Genomic DNA, 12,106 nt, shown 5'->3' on the forward strand with positions numbered 1-12,106 from the left:
GACCTACAGCGATCAGACGACCGATTCTGAAAGGGATGCATGACCGGTTCTGTAAGGGACAATGTTCATAGTGAAAAAGGTGGTCATCAGGAGTCGATGTAAAGGGGTAGCGTGCAATGAAGAGTCGGTGCAAGATTGGTACACCCCAATATGTGTATTCTATTTGTAAATTTCTAGCATTCGGGATTGTTAGTATTGGGATTGGATTCATTGAATGTTATTTGTGATGCACAATAATTTTTTTTAGCTCGTAGCAACGCACGAGCATGACCCTAGTTATCACAAGTTCTGTAGTATCTTGGTGGTAGAGCCTGTGCCTCTCTGATCTTTGAACTTTCCACCCTAGCGCACTTTATCTAAACAAAACATATAAATGTGTCAGGACCCATATTTTTAAACATAATAAGAATTTAATTAATAGCATCATGAACATCATTAAGCAATAACAAAGCATCATATGCATATGCTTGCATAAGTTGGTTTATTTCTTTTGTCTTGTGTGAATGCATGAGTGTGAAGTAAGCTTGATTTTTTGTTGCAAATATGCCTCCAAATGTTTTATTCAAATACTAGATTTCAAATGTTGAATTTAAAATATTTTTGTGGAATTTTAGGACCTTTGAACCGAGCCACAAAATTCATGGAAAACTCAAAAATAGCTTTTTTGTTGTATTTACTACGACCAATCTACAAAGTCTTTTTGAGTGATTCTTATTGGAAAATGTTCCTGGTGATTTTATCTAGCTCTAAAAAAAATTCGTAAATTTTGGATCTCAGGAAGACCTTGAATTCAAAATTTGAACTTCAGCCGTCGTTTCACATCTGACACCTGGGCCCTACCTGGCGGTGCCCAGGTCCTTGGATCTGTGTGGCTTCAGCGTTTTAGGGAGTTTAAGTTGTGCAGTGATCTTGCAAAATCCATGTAAATGTCTGTAGATCTCGGAAAAATATGAGACTTGTTTTGTTGGATTACTCTTTCTTGTATGTAGTCAGAAAAATTATTGTTTTGCATGTTACTGTCAGCGTAATGGGAACGGGGATAACCCATAATCCCGGGATAAATGTGCGATTAGGGGTGGGTGGCCCACCAGCGATGCCATCCGCTGACATCAGCCTGGGGGTCCCAGTCCTAAATAACCGCTCGTGGAGAGGGACGGCCGCATGGAACGGGCTGGGCTCAGCCCGCCACGTGAAGCCTGGGGAAGGCCTTTTCCTTCTCCACGAAGACACCCGCCTGGTAAAAAGATATTTACCAGGCAAAAAATCTCGAAGGTTACGGCGCCCAGCCACCAGGCTTGGTACGGAGCCCGAGGGGGAGCGCGGCTTCCCCATAAAAACATCATGATTATGGGAGTGTCGTGCGCTCAGACGATAAGAAGATAGGCGGCGAATGGCTTATCCCAAAGCTATATGTCCCATCAAATTGAAGATGGACGGTGGCCGGGGCCCATCACCATTTACTGCGCACCCCGTTACAGTAAAACCAGGGCGGCCCTGACCGCCTCTTCGGGTTGACCAGGATCACCCCGAACCGGGAGGACGCAGTGGGTTGGGTTGGGTTGCACGATGCCAGCTTTGTGTCGTGTGATCATAGGATGTCTAGGAGGAACACTGGGAGGGGGAGGCAGAGCCTCAGTGGAAGCAACGGGGGACGTAGGGAGCGTGGCAGTCGGCGTGGTAGACACAGGAGGTGTGGCAGCCAGGGTGGTGGTGGGCGAGTGTGCTTTTGGTGGTGTGGGCAAAGCATCCGGCGCAAGGAGCACCTGCAGGATTGGGAACATGGTGAGCACCTAGCGGGGCAGCCGCAGGTGTCAGGATAGCATGCCATGCCATGAAGTGAGAATGCGGCAAGTGGAAGGATAGCCGAGGAACACACAAGGCACGAAAAAGGGTACAAGTTGGTGCAGAGCCGTCGCAGTGGTGTTGGGGAAACACTAACACTTGAAAACACGAAGATGATCGTATTCTGGTGGCTGGCCGAGCAAGAGGAGAGAGGGGGAAGCGTGAGCACGCGGTGTGCACGGCCGCCGGTTGAGGAGGTAAGTGGTTGTGTTCAGCGCATCAAGCCAGAAGGAGAGCGGCATGGAGGCATGCAGAAGCATGGTGCGGACGCAATCATTGAGTGTACGAAGTATGCGCTCAGCACGGCCATTTTGCTGCGACGTGTAAGGGCAGGTGACACGAAAGACAATGCCACGCGTAGCAAGAAAGGAGTGGAACATGGTGTTGTCGAATTCCTTGCCATTGTCGGTCTAGAAAGCATGGATGGGCTTGCAAAACTGTGTCTGCACGAAAGCAAAACATCATATTTGCGGCCGAGCGGGAACGTCCACACATAGTGAGAGAAATCGTCAAGAACGACTAGATAGTACTGAAAGCCAGAGTTACTGAACACCGGCGATGTCCACACATCGCAATGGAGCAGACATAAAGGATATGGTGAAACATGACTAGAGTCTTTAAAAGGGTACCGAACATGTTTGCCTAAGCGACATGAGGTACATGTGTGGGGATGGGAGGGATTACATTTGAAATCAAAAGAGTCTAGGATCCTGGACAGTGCAGGCGCCCCCGGGTGACCGAGCCTGGCATGCCAGAGATCGATAGAGGCATGGAGACCATGGTGGAAAGGCGCAGACAGCTTCAGGGGGCACAGATCGCCGCCGCTATCACTGTGAAAGAGAACCGTCCGGGTGCGAAGATCCTTGATGGAAAAACCAAGAGGGTCAAATTCGATGGAAACATTATTGTCGCGAGTGAGTTTGCGGACGGAGATGAGATTTTGAATGAGAGGGGGGGGGACAAGAACATTACGAAGATGAAGGAAAGATGAAGGGGTAGACATAGAGGTAGAACCGATGCACTGTACAGGCATGTATGCACCGTTGCCAACAATGATGCGAGAAGAACAAGGAGAAGTGGAGGAGAGAATACCAGCATTGCCAGTCATGTGCGTGGAGGCACCGGGGTCAAGAACCCAGTTATGAGCGCTAGGTGGCGAGGACTGAACGGTGAGGCCGTTGAGTGCCTGGTAGAGCGCCGAAGGAAGTGAGCCGGCCAGAGAGTGCTACGCCGTGAGGGACTGCTGTGGAGCAGCCCCTGGGCGAGAGCAAAGGATGCCAGCAGCCGGCGCACTCGGAGGAAGGTGGCCGAGTGGCCAGGCCTCGACAACGCCGGTCTAGGGGTTCACCCATGACGTCACATTGCCGCCGCGTGGACTGCGCCGGAGGGTCGGAGAACTGGACGGACCACCAGTGCAGGTGGATTGGTTCTTGCGCTTGCGGGAGCGTTCGGCGCCGCCGGTGGCTATTGACGGCCATAAATTCACATTCTAGCCGTCAATTTCTCGGGAATAAAATGAGCTTTACACTATGTTCCATTCATATTTTATTTATTTCTAACGAGTTCCACGAGTTTTGGATGAGTTTTGATTTAGAAGCAGGTGTACCAAAAATGGGCAAAATTGGGCAAAAACCCAGGCCGGCCGGCCTCACATCCCTAAAGACAAGGTCCCGGCTTTGATCCAGTGGCAATGTGATACAATCATAATGCCCTGAGTCAAGGATTGGGTCTCGGTTTGATCAAATGGATCGGAAGGCTTGCACAACGAATAAAGAACCCACAAGTCAGTACCAACTTGGGTCCAGGACAGTGATCCACCACCGTGGCAAGATCACAAGTATGCAGAGGGAACGTCAGCGCAATGGAGGGCTGAGTTGGGCCAGAGGGAGGGAGGCCGGCCTAGAGGAAGCCGGCTGGCCCCACCTTGCAGCCTCTCATGCCCCGGCTTCGCGTGGAAGAAAGCACACCGACCTTACCTTCTTATAACTGACGCTACGGGGTTTAACTACCAAGAACCGACCCTGGAAGACTATAAATAGAGGCACCATCCATCACTTGATGACACACCATTGGAGCTGTTCTCTCTTCACCTGTACTTTCTAGAGTAGGTTAGTAGCTTGGGAGTTAGAGTCGATTCGAGCTTGCTCGGGATTCTGGAGTCGTCGAAAGTCTGGTATAGCTCTTGTATCTTTCTTTTGACATTATCAATATAAGTTATCTTCTCTACTTTTCTGAGTCAGCTTTACTTTCCGCTATCTTTCATTTACTCGAGTCTGAGTGTCCAGCTCCAGCGTGGAAGTTTTCTTTTAGCTTTGGCTAAGTTATCTCTCTCGTAATCGGGATGTTATGTTACGGGTTTTCTCGCCCGGACTAGAGTATCTCAAGTTAGTGCTCTAGGTTGAGGGGGCTTTCTCTCGAAGGCCTCGAGAGAAATCCTAGCACCGAGTGCAGATGTGGTGTCTAACCTTAGTGTTAGCTAGAAAGTGTGTTCCACCCCATGGAACCGTTGTGGTAGTCGGTAGGTGGTGACAGCCCTGTCTGTCCTTTGTAGTCCACCACGTTCGAGTGTTTTCATAGTAGTAGTGCAGGTTGCCATTGGACCCCCCTCTCATCCCTTTCTGAAGTCCTTCCTCTTCCAGCCGCCAAAGTAAGCTCTGCTTTCCCGAAAACTAGTTAGGTGTTTAGTCTGATCTATAGAGGATAGCTCGATAGTTCAGAAGTGTATCAGGTGTCTTATTTAGCTCGTTGTCCTCCCAACCGCTACCTCTCTAAGGAGTTGAACCTTCGTGTGTCACTCAGTCATCGCCTGACCATTTATCTTACTTATCCATCTGGCTTACCCCTGTCTAGTCAGTCGGTCGATTGAGCTGGTACAGTTATCACTCAATTTACGATACTCTTTACTATAGTGCTTCCCTGAGGAAAAATACGATACCCTGGAATACTCCAAGGTGAAGTGCTACAGTGGTGATTCTGTGCGCTTGCGGAATATATATTCTATTAGGCATAAGAAACACCAACAAGCATTTCTGGCATCGTTGCCGGGGAAGCAATTGGCTAAAGATATCGTAGATAGTTTGATAAACTCTACTAGTTTGTCGCCGCTAACCCTAGCGGGCTTATGATTGCTCTCTCTATCCTTTGATTGATGCAGAGCAGTGCATGACCGGTTTCGACCTACCAAGTAACTTCAACCCGAATCCAGAAAGAATCAGGAGAATCGTGAGACGCCGTGTCGTCCCACCTCAGAAGAGACTTACTTGGCCCTACAGTTCACCATCCTCATCCATGGCTCAGAAGACTCTTCGTCAGTTCTCTGCCCCGTCCAGTAGCCACATCCCTACTGGATTGAACATCAACCAAGCCGGCAATGACGGTTTTGAGTTGAAGACTGGACTAGTGAACATGGTCCAGGCGAGTCCGTTCTGCGGAAAGGCATCCAAGGATGCCAATGTCTATCTCCAGAATTTTATGGAGGTGAGTAACACCATCAACCCCAAAGGGACTACATTGGATATTGTCTGTCTTCGTCTGTTCCTTTCTCACTACCCCCTTCTCACTGCTCGGGGAAAGCTAAGATGTGGTTCTATTCCAATTGGAAGCTTTCACCACATGGGAAACTTGTTCGAATGCATTCCTAGCCAAATACTTTTCAGTGGGCAAGACCAATGCCCTCCGGAATAGGATCACCGGAATTCAACAATTGCCGGATGAGAGCATCCCAGATGTCTGGGAACGTCTCCAGGAGTACATTCAAGCATGCCCACACCACGGCATAGAGGAGTGGCTGTTCATTCAGAACTTCTTCCATGGCCTTACTCAGCAAGCCCAGGACCATGTTGACGCAGCAGCGGGTGGTTCTTTCCTCTCTCTCTCGATGTTGCGAGAGCGAAGACGCTGATTGACAAGATAGCTTCCAACCAAAGTTGGAAGGAGAAAGGCAGCCAGCCCATCCCTGGGCGTGCATCAGATCGACACGGTCGATATGTTAGCAGCCAAATTGGAACTTTTGATGAAGAAGCTGGAATCTCCGCACCAGGAGGTTAATCAGGTTTCGGAGTCTCGTATGACATGTGAAACATGTGGCGAGACTGGGCACTCGGGCAACTCATGCCCATTGACTCAAGAGGACGCAAACTTCATTGGGAGCAACAACAATCCCAATTCAGGATTTCGTCCTCAGCAGGGTTGGAACTCCAAGCCCAACCTCCCCTTCGGGCAACAACAAGGTATGAACTTCAATAACAGTTTTCAGCCCACAATAAAAGACCTAGTGTACGGCCAAAAGCAAATTATTGACAACATTAGTAATAAATTCCTTGCTAATGACAAGATCTTGGAATCTATGGCTGCACAACTAGAGGGATTTAATTCTGTTATTAAGAACCAATTGAGCTTTAATAAGATGATAGAAACTCAAATAGCTTAGCTTGCATCTTCTTGTCCTAACGTTAACACGGGGAAACTACCCAGACAACCGGAAGTACATCCGAAAGAAAATGTTAGTGCGGTGACCACGCGTGGTGGTAAGACCACGCAAGAGACACATTTTCCACAAGATGCAGGAAAACAACGGAAGACCGTAACTGCTAGCCATGCCGAAGTTGAAAACGAAATGCAGGAGGAGGCCATCGAATCCAACACTACTGCTACCCAGGAAGACTTCGTGGAAGCCCCTAGAACTTCACGGGACTATCACGACACAACTGCCTGACCGTTTTCGGACCGGATAAGGAAGCCGGTGGCCGATGAACAATTCAGCAAGTTCGTCGAGGTAATAAAGAAGCTATATGTAAACATACTGCTTCTTGACGCTATGCAGGTACCCACATATGCCAAGTATATCAAGGATATTCTTGGGAACAAGCGGACACTGCCCACCACCGAGGTTATGCAGTTAACTGAAGATTATAGCGCTGCTATACTCGATCCTCTCTTGGTGAAGAAGAAAGACCCAGGCTACCCCACCATCACCTGCTCGATCGGGGCTCAACACTTTTTGAACGCCCTCTGCGATGTGGGAGCAAGCGTCAGTGTCATGCCAAAGGTAGTTTATGACAAACTTAACCATCATGCACTTGCCCCCACTTCCATGTGTTTACAGCTAGCGGACCAAACAGTCCGCTACCCCACCGAAATAGCAGAAAACATTCCGGTGAAAATCCGGAATTACTTCACTCCCGTCGACTTCATCGTACTCGACATGGAAGTCGACACCAAGATGTCACTCATCTTGGGCAGGCCATTCTTGAGTACAGCAAACGCCCATATCGATGTCGGAGCTAGAGAAATTCAGCTCAACATTAATGGTCAGAAGGAGAAGTTCGCCTTCAAACCGAAGGTCGAACAATGCTCACTAGTCAAGGAGGTCCATCGGAAAAAAAACTCAAGAAAGAGGCAAAGAAACCATTGCTTCCCAACATTGAAGCCCTCGTTTGTTCATAGAAAGTATGCGGATTCAGGAGGAGTTGAGGATTCAAGAGGAGGCGAAGCAAATCAAGCTTCATAATCAGAAGAATGCCAAACGAAGAATCCAGCGTAAGAAATTTCTGGAATGGCATAAGACAAAGGTCGAAACACCACCCACACCCAAGAAAGTGTGGCGGAAGAAAGTGTCATCGCCCAAGACTCCATTCGGCGATGACAACCAAACCAAAGGAATGGAGAGTCCGGCTCCGGACTCTTAATCCGAGCCCTCGCCATGAGGTACGTGGCACATATCCATCATTGCATTGCATATAGGATAGTTTAATTTTTCCTTGCATAAATTTTCTTTCCATCTTACATAAGTATGTTTGAAATTTGGCCAACACATGTTTAAAATTAGAAATCTTGCATCTATAGAACTTCACGGAAAAATCTCGAAAAATTATGGCCGAGTGTCAGGCCGGCCAGCGCCACCTAGGCCGGTCGCACCTTCTTGTTTCTGGCAGAGAGCGGCAGGGGATGGGCACTTGGAGTGATCATGAAGCAAGGATTAAAGGGGAAGCACTGAACATGCAGGGGGAAGGCCGAGCGGCCCCATACAGGCCGGCCGACTCCGCCACTCTATTCATGTCCCATCACCACCGACAGAGGCATGTTACCTGCAGGTTTAGAGGCATAGACCATCGGCGTGGCTCACTAGCCGTCGCGCAGGAGCATACCGGCCTGGCCCTGGCGCCCGGCTATAAAAGCCAGCGATAGCGACGTTCCTCAGTGCACAAGAGTCTCAGGTTTAATTGCCTCAGCCCGAGCTCCTTAATCTCCTCTCCCTTTCTTGAGTTTCTTTACTTAATTAGCTCTTTTGAGTTGATTAAGTAAAGAACTTGAGTGCTAGCTCGTCCCAAAAATAAAATTTGAGTAGTAAATATTGAAGTTCATAAACCAAAAAACACAAAAATATTTTCCCTCTAAATAAAATCATGGCACGCTGAACGTTGAACATTTGTGGTGGTTTAAACGCCCCGCAAGAACGACTAACGCTAACGCTAATCCTCTTCCTAACCCCTTGTTTCCTTCGGGTATTGCTCATACTAATCTTTTGCAGGCATCATGCTGAATCGAGCCAAGGAGAAGGTCAAGAAGGCACTCTCAAGAAAGTCAAGAAGCTCATGGAGTTCGTCTTCTTCTCGGGATAGCATGTTGGTCGACTCCGGTGACCGGTCACATGCATCCCGGGAGGAAGAAGAAATTCCCGAAATCCCACAAAGCCGCTTCCGCATCAGGATCCTGACGATGGTTGAACAAATCATCGTCAAGAATGACTATGAGCGGCAAGCACTCGTGCTGTTGAAAAGGCAGACCTACGCCCACGCCAAGAGGTTCGAAACCGCTTCCTAATCATGATGGGACTCCTACAAGACATGAACCAAGCTTTCACTTCTGTCGGATGGGAGAACTTCGCCGACATCGTCGAGCCAGGTTCACAACTCTTGACCATGTAATTCCTCATGTCTCTTACCGTTGAAGAAACCAGCACTAAAACTAAAGTTTATTTTTGGTTCTTTAACGAACAATTTTAAATGACCCTCCAACAATTCAGTGTCGCATTGGGATTTAATAAAAGATGCATCCTAGATCCCAACACACTTGTTGAGCACTATGAGTATGACCGTAGCTCTTGGTGGAGTGAAATTTCTAATCAACCTGTGAGTAGTAAGAACAACATAGTCTCAATTCATAATCCTACTTTGAGGTTTCTCGACAAGTGGCTCGCCATGGTTGTACATTCTCACACAGACCTTCGTCTTTGCAGCTTACCTGAGCTGCAGTGTCTGTATGCTATGGCGAACAAGATTCGCTTTTTACCCGTCTGGAGCATGCTTGCTCATTGGCAGAAGATGATTTCAGGCAGAAGCCCCATCGTCATAACCCCTTTGGTCACTCGCGTGGCAAGGTATGTCAAAGAGATGGATGGCGCCGAAGTCACTTTCTTGCCTGAGACGGAGGCGTACAGATACGAGGTCGGTCTTGAGCATTTTGTGCAAGGGCACATAATGCGGGAGGGGCCAGGGAACTCTATTTTTATGTGTTACCCCAGGTACGATAGGGAGATTGAGCTGCCATGCCCGAGACTCTCTCTCTACTCGGTGAAAAGCCTAACATTGCAGATGGAGAATAGAGAACCTGCACGGCAGAGTGTTGCAGGTCCATAGACGAGGAGCAGGACCCGGCGTGACTAGGCCGGAGCAGGTCCATCACGACGGACGCCCCCGGTTCATGCCTCGACACAACTTGGGCCATCCACGCAGAACATGAGCTTCGAGGAGGCATACGGGCATTACACTTATGACCCGTATTAGATCGGCAGCAGTGGATTCGCCGGTGGGCAAGGACCGTACTACCCCACAGGTATGCATCCGTCCTATGGTCCATAGGTGGGCCCCTCATCCTCAGCACACTTCAACTATGAGAACCCGATTCTCCGGAGTATCACGGACCTCTCGAACCGCATCAGCACCCTTGGTACACAGCAGCAGCAGATGCAGGACACGATGGCACACAACACCCAGCTCACTCAGGAGAGCTGGGGGCTGACTTCTGCTTTGCAGTACGATGTCTCAAATGTCTTCATTCACCTTGGGCTAGACTATCAGCAGTCCCAGCCCTACCAGCCCTACCAGCAGCGCGAACAGGAGAACAACGACAACGAGGAGGGGAACAACGACAACGAGGAGGATAATGATGATGAGGACCCCGACGAGGGAGAGCAGGACTCCGATGAGGAGGACTGAGCTTCATCGAAGCTTGGGGGGATCACACTGCCAGGTAAGTCATCGCACCCATCCTTTTTATTCAGTAACCATGCTAAAAAATAATAAAATAATAATAAATTTATGATAAATAAATAATCTCATAACAAAAATCCCAAAAATATTTCATACTTTGAATAAAATCTATATGAGTGGAAATCCATGTAAGCTCTCACTTTGGAAATGATGAATAGTTGCAATGTTTAAACTCTGTATGTGCCTCGTTTACAACTTTTTACTCTCCTAGTACCTGAATTAGTTGGTGCATATTAGTTCCACTAAAAATATAGTTGCGTGGAGGCATGAGTTTAATTTCTAAAGTCTAAGTTATTGTGGGACTCGAGATAGCCCAAACTGGAATTTAAACTGCTTGCTCTATTAGGGAACCCCTCGGAACTCTTTTCAAAATTAAAATTTTGGTAAAGGTTTCCCATGGTTAAAATGACCCATCCAAAGCCTTATACTGCATAAATCATTTGAGCTATCTGAAGTTACTTTGAGCTTTGTCGAATGGTGTGTCCGCTTTGGGAATGGTACTTGCCTTCTACAGGTCTTCATCCCCCATAAACTCACCATTTGCTAGCCAAAAAATTATCTAGCTTGTCAGTCACCCATTCCGGGTATTGGCATCCACACTGCCAGATATACTCCCCCGCAATCACAATTCCAATACCTCGTTTCATCCCACAAAGAGCTTCCCAATCAAGACTCCAAAGAATTCAAGATATATCAACAAGGGAGAGTGGAGTATCTTCTCTAAAAAAAGAAAGAGAAGTCCACTCTCCATCCCTAAAAGAGTTGCAAACCATGGAGTTCAAATAAATCCAAGTAGGAAGCCATCTACTTCATTCCCTCACACCCTCCAGATATTCCATATTCCATGAGACCTAAATTTGGATAAGTACCGACCCCGTCGTGGATCACTCTTCGGCTGGGCAATACAGGTAACCAAGGTATGCAAACATCTTCCTACCCACAAACTCCACATATCAGCTTTAGAGATAGGAAGAAGATGGTCAGATATTTTGACCATAGGTGAGGATCATACACTTTGAGCGACTCGAGAGTACCATTGGGAAACCTAAACCTCTTTCGAAACAATTCTTATAAAAATCCGAGCTGGGAACCTGAACATGTAATAGGGAACATTCCGGTGAAGGTTGTTCAGTCCAACAACCGCCCAAGACCGAGGGATGAAAAACGAATACGCCCCATCTTCAAGAACCTTAGGTATGAGCCAACTTTTCATAAGTACAAACGAAAAGAGTAAAATGCTGTGCACAAGGTACCTGCAGCGGGTAAACATTGACGCAACTCCTGATCCACCGAGCCTCAGTTTAAGCTTTGGTCAAGGACGAGCAAAAGTATAAGCTTGAGGGGGTGTTGACGGCCATAAATTCACATTCTAGCCGTAAACTTCTCGGGAATAAAATGACCTTTACACTATGTTCCATTCATATTTTATTTATTTCTAACGAGTTCCACGAGTTTTGGATGAGTTTTGATTTCAGGAGCAGGTGTACCAAAAATGGGCAAAATTGGGCAAAAACCCAGGCCGACCGGTCTCTCCCAGGCAGCCGGCCTGGTACCCCTGAAGACAGGCTCCCGGCTTCGATCCAGTGGCAATCTAATACAATCATAATGCCTTGAGTCGAAGATTGGGTCTCGGTTTGATCAGATGGATCAGAAGGCTTGCACAAAGATCAAAGGACCCACAACTCTGTTCCAACTTGGGTCCAGGACAGCGATCCACCACCGTGGCAAGATCACAAGTACACAGAGGGAATGTCGGCGCAATGGAGGGCCGAGTTGGGCCAGAGGGAGGCCGGCCGGCCTCCCTAGGCCGGCCGGCCTACAACGGCTAGCGTTCGGGCCACGCAACGAATACAGACCTTAGGAAGCAATCAGGGACGTCCGTGCAAAGGTGGTGGCTAGATGGCCGGCCCCACCTTGCAGTCTCTCGTGCCCCGGTTTCGCGTGGAAGACAAGCACACCAACCTTACCTGCTTACAACTGACGCTACAGGGTTT

General features: G+C 48.1%; 1 non-coding gene across 1 annotated transcript; it reads right to left on the bottom strand.

The window, feature by feature from the left end:
- Positions 1-5,512: 5,512 nt before the first annotated feature.
- Positions 5,513-5,619, bottom strand: LOC120680401. Its single transcript, XR_005677666.1, has one exon. It is a non-coding gene; the product is annotated as a small nucleolar RNA R71 (small nucleolar RNA).
- Positions 5,620-12,106: the final 6,487 nt, after the last annotated feature.

This window comes from Panicum virgatum, chromosome 6N (genome assembly GCF_016808335.1).
Source record: "Panicum virgatum strain AP13 chromosome 6N, P.virgatum_v5, whole genome shotgun sequence".
Classification (NCBI taxonomy): Eukaryota; Viridiplantae; Streptophyta; class Magnoliopsida; order Poales; family Poaceae; genus Panicum; species Panicum virgatum.